Genomic DNA, 8,685 nt, shown 5'->3' with positions numbered 1-8,685 from the left:
GTGGGGGTGGCAAGAGAGTCAGTGGTGAGAAGAGGCTCTCTCACTTTCACACCTGAGGAGGGATTCTGGACTCTGCAGCTGTCTTCAGCTGGGGTCTGTGTCTGCACCAGTGCTGAGCCCTTCCAGGTCCTGTCCTACTGTTCTAGGCAGATTGGCATTGCCCTGGATTATGAGGAAGGGCGGGAGGTCATTTTTATGAAAGCCCAAACTCATGAGATTATCTACGAATTCTCACCTTCCTTCACAGGGAAATTTTTTCCTTTCCTGAGATAATTGCATGAGATCCAGACTTATACTGAGACCCTGAGAGGAGACTCATGGGCACAGTCCTTGATTTTTTATTTATCCCCATTCCTCCTCTATGCTATTCCCAACTTTGTTTTCCTTCTTTTCTTTTTCCATCCTTTTTCATAGTGTAGACTGGTAGGTGAGTGAATAGAATAATACTTCTATCCAATCATCTCCCCAAGCAACTTTCAATGTCCCAATTTTAACAAAACAGGAATTTCCTTGAGTGGAGCTCAACATGTTGAAAGTATTACCAACTTTCTACCTGGCTAGCTCTCCTTAGCTGAATGAGCAGGGTGGCAGTCAGGAGTCTTTGCCCCCTCTGCTGTGTCTCTAATGGAAATGGTAATACTTGATCTGCCTTATCTACATTGCAAGTGTTGTAATCCCTTTGAAGCATTTATTATAGTGTATGTGTTGTTGATCATTTTATTCTATTGTGTTTTATTTGGTCCTTGTCTTTGTCTGTCACTAAGACAAATATATGTGAGGGAGTGTGTGTGTCATGGGCTTTCAACCTGTCACAGATGGTAACTGACCAATCTATGGATTCCTAAAGGGCCTGTCCTTACTTTTAATTGTATCTTCCTAAACAGCATGGTAAATAGTAAATATTGTGATCCAAATCATGCCTGATAAATAAAGTATGCCATCTTTATATATTCTGTGATTGTATGCATTGGTGAGAATTGATATATTTATTTCAACCATGATCTTAAAACTTTTACATTAAGAAGGGAGAGGGAACTGTGAGAAGTTCAGCATACTTGAGATTTTGGGAATCACTTAGTCCAGGAGAAAGTCTTATGTCAGCTGGGGTCTGAGATGGTAGAAAAATATATTTAATTTAGTTACTAGTTTGAGCTATAAGCAGAAAACAAATCTGGCCAACATTAACAGATGGAAAATCCATTAAACAATATTGGGGAAAATGGAATCCAACCAGGGAGGATAGCTGTGTACCTGCTTATAAATTCTGCATTTGCTGTTGTGTTGAGAGCTTGGACAGGAGTCAATGTGGGAGCTGCAGGAGGATCACGAGGCACCAGGGCTTGAGAGGATGTTGGGATTGCATAACACACATGAGTACAAGCAGTGCTCTCTATTTGAGACGTGGGCTGTCTTAACTACGTCTTGTTGCTAGAATCAAATACCTGACACCAGGTGATTTATAAAGAATAGTTTACTTGGTTCCTTTTCTGGAAGCTTGAAAGTCCAAGATCTGCTTGGCATCTGGCGAGGGCCTTCCTGCTGCATCATAACATGAGTGAGGGTATATTGCACTCAAAAAAAAGCAATCATGTTAGCTCTGTTCTCGCCACTCTCTCTTTTTCTCTTCCTTCTTTCTTTTTCTGATACTGGGAATTGAACCCATGGCTTCTAGCTTGCTGGGCAAGCACTCTTCCACTACCCTAGTACATTTGGTTTTTGGGCTTTTGTTTTGGGGATAAGGTCTTGCCAACTTTGGCCAAGCTGACCTCCAACTGTAGATCCTCCTGCCTCTGCCTCTTGAATGCTGGGAATTCAGGCTTGTGCCACCACACCCAGTAATGAGATAGACTTAATCAACATTAAAATTTACTTTTTTATGAACATAGTGCTATAGTTTCGGTGTGTGTCTCCTTTTAAATTCATGTTGAAACATTATCTCCATTGTTGTGTGAAGTTATGAGAAGGGGCTTTTATGAAAGTGATTTAATAGTGATTAGTGCCTTTATAATAGAGACCTCAAAAGACAGTTCCCCCTTTTGCTCTTCCACCCTCCACCATGTGAGGATGCAGCAGAGAGCAGCCCTCCAGGCACCAATATTGGCACCTTGATCTTGGACTTTGCAGGGCTTGCTAGGAAGGTGTTCTACCACCTGAGCCACTCTGCAGTCCCTCTCACTGACACCTGATCACAGATGCATGGAACTCTCCTCTTCCCACAAAACACATCTTAAACCGGTAAAGACTTGGTTACCTGGGTTAATTTTATCCAGCATATTATGTCTGTATTTGGCATTCAAGAAAGATTCACAAGTCATATTGAAAGTAATAAATACAGCATGAAGAGAGAGAGAAAGCACTGGAACCAGACCCAGATATGTCCATGATATTCAAATTATCCGACTGTGATTTTAAAACAAGTATGATTAATGTAGGAGTGGTCTAATGGAAAATACAGACAGTGTAAAGAGCAAATGAATAATGTGAGCACAGAGATGGAAATCCCAAGAATAAAAACACAGAAATCAGTATACTAGATACAGCTGAGGAAGGAGTATCTGAGCTGGTGGATATGTCATAGAAACTTCCCAAACCAACAAACAGCAAAGACCTAAAACAGGGACAAAATATCAAAGAATTACAGGACAACTACAAAAGGTATGTGTAACAGCAATACAAGAAAGGGAAGAAAGACAATGGAACAGAAGCAATATTTGAAGCAATAATGTTTGAGAATGACTGCAAATAATGTCACACAAAGCTCATAGAACTCTGAGCAGAATAAATGTTGGAAAAATTCTACATGAGGCAAATCATATACAAGCTGAAGAAAAAACTGAAGATGAAGGAAAAATACTGAGAGAAGCTAGAAGGAAAAAAAATGCCTTACCTATAAAAGAGCAAATACAACATTTACATATAACTTCCTCTCAGAAACCATATAAGTAAGAAGAAAGTGGAATGAAATATTTAAGGGAGAAAGAAAAATACCAGTAATCTAGATTCTGTATTCTGTAAAGCTATACTGCAAAATTCAAGGAGAGTTGAATTTTCTCAGATAAACAAAAGTTGAGGGAATTAGTTCCAGTAGATCTGACTTATAAGACTTATGGAGAGAAGTTATTCAGAGAATAAGGAATTTATATAAGTCACAAACTCAGATCTACATAAGGAAAGATAATACTTATTTTTCTTATGCTTTGGGTTTTTTTTTTTTTTCCGTGGTGGTGCTGGAGATTAAGACCAGAGATTTTCACAAGGTAGGCACATTTTCTACCACTGAGCTATGCCCCATTCCTTTCTTAGTCTAGCAGATAAAGTCAGATTAATTAGAATGTATTTGATGGTTACCATCTGGATATAAGTGAAACAAATGACAATAATACAAAGAACAGGAGGGAGGAATTTCAAACATCTTGACATTATAAGGCACTTGAATTGCTCATGGAGCAGCGTAGTGTTGTTTGGAAGCAGAGCTGGAGTAGTTGTAAATACATACTGCAAATCTTTAGTCACAGTAAAATTTTTCAAAAGAAAGGAGAAAAATTATAATCATTTAAAATGCTCAATTAAAGCTGAAAAAAGCAATGGAAGATAAAAATGGAAACAAAGAAAGGGACAGTGAATAGTAAATAGTAATAAATATGGTAGACATTAATCAATAATCACTTTAAATGTCAAAGGTGCAAATTCACCAATTATAAGGGATTGTCAAAGTGATCAGATCATATAACCCAACTACTTGTTATTTATAAGAAACCCTCTTTAAATACAGACATGCACATAGATTAAATTAAATGGAAAAAGAGAGCTATACCATACTAAAACTAGCCAAAACAAAGCTGTACAGCAGGCATGGCTCAGGTCTGGAATCACAGGAAAAATGCAAGTTCCAGGAAGGTTGGGCAAGAACTCAAATTTAAGGTTAGTTGGCCTATACAATGAGACCCTATGTCAAACAACAACAACAAAAAGCTGGAAAAGCATTACTAATTTTAGATAAGATAATAATCAAGGAAATTACCAGGAATAAAATGGGGCAGTACTTAAGGATAAGGTGTTAATTCTCCAAGAAGACATAGTAATTATTTTATTTTTTGGCAATAGTGGGGTTTGAACTCAAGTTTGCTAGACAGATGCTCCAACACTTTTACATTTATGCCTGGGTCAGCCTGGACCACACTTCTTGAGTGGCTGGGATGACAAATGTGTGCCACTGCACACGGTTTTTCCTGGTTGAGATGGGGTCAAGGGAACTTTTCCCTGGGCTGGCTTCAAACCCCTACCCTTCTGATCTCCACCTCCTGAGTAACTAGGATTACAGGTGTGAGTAACCTGCCTAGCAAGACATAATAATTCTTGTTTTATAGAACAACAGAAATGCATGAAGCAAATACTGTTAGAATTACAAGGAGAAATAAATGAATCATTTTTAAAGTTAAAGACCAATAGCCCTTTAACAGAAATGGACAGATTCAGCTGGCAGAAAATGAGCAAGGACATAGTTGAACTCAATGGCACTATGAAATCAAGTTGATATAATTGACATTTACAGACCACTTCATGCACTTCATGCACACAGAATGCTCACCAAGGTAGACCACGTAACAGGTCATCAAAGATAACTTTACAGGTTTGGGGGAGAGATTTTTTTTTTGTCTTTTCTTTTTTGGTGCTGGGATCGAACCCAGGGCCTCAGGCATGCTAGGCAAGCACTGTACCACCGAGCTACATCCCAGCCCACCTTTACAGGTTTAAAAGAATAGAAATCATACTGAAACAGGATAGATAGATGGATGATACAGGGATTTTAAAAATAATATTAATAGGACCGGAGTCAGAAAGTAGAACTTAAAGGAAGCTAAAAAACCAGAGCAGCAGGTCCCCCTCCCATCCCCTCCTTTTGGATGTGTTAGGGTACGAGGCCGGCCACCTTCTGAGAGGACAAAGGACACTCGAGACAAAGGAAGTCACAAGGCGAGACTTATTTTCTAGCTAGCTAGGGTCCGAGCATCTGCCTGACACAGCAGGTTTCAAGAAGGACACTGAGAGCAAAGTTTAAGCAGGTCTTATACTCTTTAAAGCCATCAATCATCATCACATAGGAATTCCTCATGCCCCTGGGGTCACATTTTCCTGATCTTGCCCACATTCTGGTGGTGGGGTATTATTTATTGGGAACTGGGGAAACACCAGAGGTTTACTTATCAGGTTACAAGGAATGTGTTCTCCCATAAATTAGGGGCTAGTAGTGGAATAGAAACCTAAGGTTTAGATAAGAACAGCAGGGGAGTCCTGTTTTGGAAAGTTTATTTACAAGTGGAGACAAAGAAAGGCAGGAATGGGTGCTTATCTCTGCATGGTGCCTTTCATCTCGGTCCGAACTTTTGCATGGCTCTAATGGGCAATTCCTCACAGCTCTGTCCGAGGTTACAGCTTTTAATTGACAGTTTACCATGTTTTACAACCCTGTTTCAAGGCTATCTTCCTCTTCACGAGGTTACCCAAGGGTCATGCCAGTTATAGCTGATTTTTAGGCTAGGTGGGCTGCAAGTTAAAGTACCCCAACAGATGTTCATTTGCAAGAACAGGAGACATAGAGGGGCTCTCTGCATCTCCCTTCTTTGAGGTGTAAAAATCCTGCAAATTCTTCTCCAATGGGTAAAGAGACAAAAAAAAAAAAAATGAGGGCATGCCTAGCAAAGGAAAGTCCTAAAATTTCCCTATTGTCTCTATGTTTTGGGCAGACCTAGATCACCTCTCCATGTTTTAAAATAATAAACACCACCTAGCAGAGCATTGCTGGCTCATGCCTGTAATCCTAGCTACTCAGGAGACAGAGATCAGGAGGATCATAGTTAAAAGACAGTGGGGGCAAATAGTTCAAGACACTATCTCAAAAAACCCTTCCCAAAAAAGGACTGGTGGGGTGGCTCAAGGTGTAGGCCCTGAGTTCACACCCCAGTATCTAAAGTAATAATGATAATAATAAACAGCACCCACCCTGGCCACCCAGAACCATTGTCTAATGATTAGGGGCAGCTGGATGACATGACCATTGTATCTCCCCAGCTCAGAAAGAATAAAGACCACAGGTGAGAGCCATCATTTTGAGTCTTACTCCCATGTCTTGCATGGGGAACAGGAAAATGTTTCTCCCTTTTTCAACTTCTCCCTACTTTATCCTATTTTACTAAAATAAATCTGTTCTAAAACTTCTACCTTGTGAGACTCCTTGAAATTATTTTCATGTGTGGATCTCAAGTTCCGGTAACCGCCTCCCCTGCCCACTTAGTCATTATTGTATAGGAATCACCTGGTTCTTCCCTTCCCCTAGTTAACATAGGTTTTCAAAGCCCCTGGAGAAGGGAAGCATGCTCTCTCAGCCTCCAGATTCCACCTAAGCCCCACTACACTCTGCTGTGTTTCCCTATTTCCCATCCCTAAAGTTTAATCAACTCCATTTACACTCAATCTCCTGCCATGCATTCTTCATGGGACACAATTTGGAAGTCTTCTGATCATAGTTTGCACTGTCAGCCACCAAAATGTGGTGAAGCCAGCTGGGAGAAACGTTGAGCCCTCAGACTCTATTTCTATTCTCTTTTCTTCTCTTCCCTCTGTTTCACAGAAACCATAGCCAAGGGAATGGGCTAAACCCTGCCCTCAGGAAATGGAGCTGGGAGACACAGGACCCTGTGGTGTCTGTCAGACCCATGGGCTCACTCTGAGGCCTTTGGGTCACATTGTAGGGGCAGGCAGCCCATGGGGCCCAGTGGCGTTTGTCCACCCAAGATGCACCTCCCATGGCTTGGGGTTCAGGGAGATCGCTTATGTCCCATGGTTTCCCTCCAGGGCAAGTCACCTTAAAACTGTGATACCCTTTTCCCTTCTGCCTTCTCCCACCTTTCTCTCTGATCCTTGGGCCCAGGCAGCCATGTGACCCAGGGAAGATGATCAGCACCTGGGCAATGTCAGCCACGAAGGCATGTCCCCAGGCACTTGGGCTGGGCCCCTCTTCCTCCATCCACACTTCCTAACCTGGAGGGCCAGTGACAGTCATGCCCAACCTGTCTGAACTGACCCCATGCCTTAAAATATCTCTGGAGGTGCTACTGGAAAAATGGCCTTGAAAAGTTATCTCAGTTCTTGCATCCAGGAGGAGGATTCAGTGAAAGTAACAGTAAAGTTTATTAGGACAAGAATATGTTTTCAACAGACTGAAAGGGGAATGTCTCTAGAGTGAGAGCAATGGGGACATGGGGGAGAGAAGGAGAGAGACCTTTACTGTTCTCTGCACGGGAACTTAGAATGGTGGTCTCCATCTCCTAGTCTTGTACTCGAGAGTTGAGGGAATACACGTGGTCAAAGGTAATGGATCTGAGTGGCTGAGGTGGCTGTTAAAACAGGGAGAGTCATTCTCGCCCCTGGAGTGATTTCCTGGATTTGGGTCATTGTCATTAAGAGAGACATTGAGTAATCTACTAGTTCCTGCTCTGATTGATGGAGAATTTCTATTTGAAATTCCTAAACTTGTTCTGTCTGATTCTTAGGTTTGTGTCTGTTCTGTTAAATTCACTTATGAAAACCTCCCTGATACAGATATATTTGATGTTCACCATGTGGATTACTCTGAGGTAGTGAGTGAATTAAGCTTTAGGGTACTGGCTAACTTTAGAGCATCCTGTGATAGTGTCTGGGTTCTGGACATCTGATCTTATATGGAGATTAGTGGAGTTGGGAAGTTGAATTAAAATGATTTCTTCCCGTCTTCCTCTCCTGGCCACTGCTTATGCCTACCTGCATAAGCAGGTAGGACCTGGTCAGTGGGACCAGGAATGCATGTCTACCAGAGCTTAGAAGTTCCAGGCACAGGAGGGACACATGAGACCCCCTATGCCCAAGCCTGGAGTCTCTGGCCCTATTTCTTAGCGCCAACCTGTGAGCATTGGCTCAGCAGCCAGGAGCTGCTACTGCTGCCACTGCTGCCTGGCAGCTGAGAGCTTGCAATGCCAGGGGTGAGGTGAGCAACAGCCTGGGCTGCGCCAGCAGTGGCAGCAGCAGCAGCGCCAATGCTCCCATGTCCTGGGTGTAAGGTACTGCCAAATAAAGACCACGCCACGTGTGGAAAAGAAAGATTTATTAGAATCCAGACCACAGGGCTGCCTCCCCCTCCCCACCCCAGAGGTCAAGGAGAGATCGGCTTGGCTGAAATGAGTGGTGTGTTTTATAGGAGGGTCCAAGCCATGGGGGAGGGAGAGAGTTTCTGGTCTCTGATTATCTGCGATCCCCAGATGGAATGGGTCGACATGCCCGGCTATTTGAGTAACTGGAAGTTCCTGAGGTGTTTTTTAAGCAGAGAAATAAACGGGAGTTGGGCAAGCAGTCATGAATCAGGGGGTCTGGTTTCAGTGCTAGCCTCAGACCTTCCACCCACCCCAAGAATGCCAGGGACCTAACATTCCAGCCTTTTGTTGGTATTATGGGTGCTGATCGATCTAGCTGCTTCGTGCTGAGTGGGGGTGTCGTTAAGGGGAGTTCAGCTGGAATTTGGAAATTTGTGAGGTTCCCAGGATTGGAGGCTGACAGTTTTTCCCAGGCTTCATTTGCAGACAAGGTCAATTGTTGGTAAGTTTACCTATGGCAGAAAATTGAGAGCCAGATGAGGACTAAGAACTTATGTAGGAG

At 42.5% G+C, this 8,685-nt stretch overlaps 1 pseudogene; it reads right to left on the bottom strand.

Moving 5' to 3' along the window:
• Positions 1-411: 411 nt before the first annotated feature.
• LOC141410583 (small nucleolar RNA SNORA36 family) lies at positions 412-535 on the bottom strand (annotated as a pseudogene).
• Positions 536-8,685: the final 8,150 nt, after the last annotated feature.

Source organism: Castor canadensis, chromosome 8 (genome assembly GCF_047511655.1).
Source record: "Castor canadensis chromosome 8, mCasCan1.hap1v2, whole genome shotgun sequence".
Taxonomy (NCBI): domain Eukaryota; kingdom Metazoa; phylum Chordata; class Mammalia; order Rodentia; family Castoridae; genus Castor; species Castor canadensis.
This window is presented reverse-complemented; position numbering and strand designations above follow the sequence as displayed.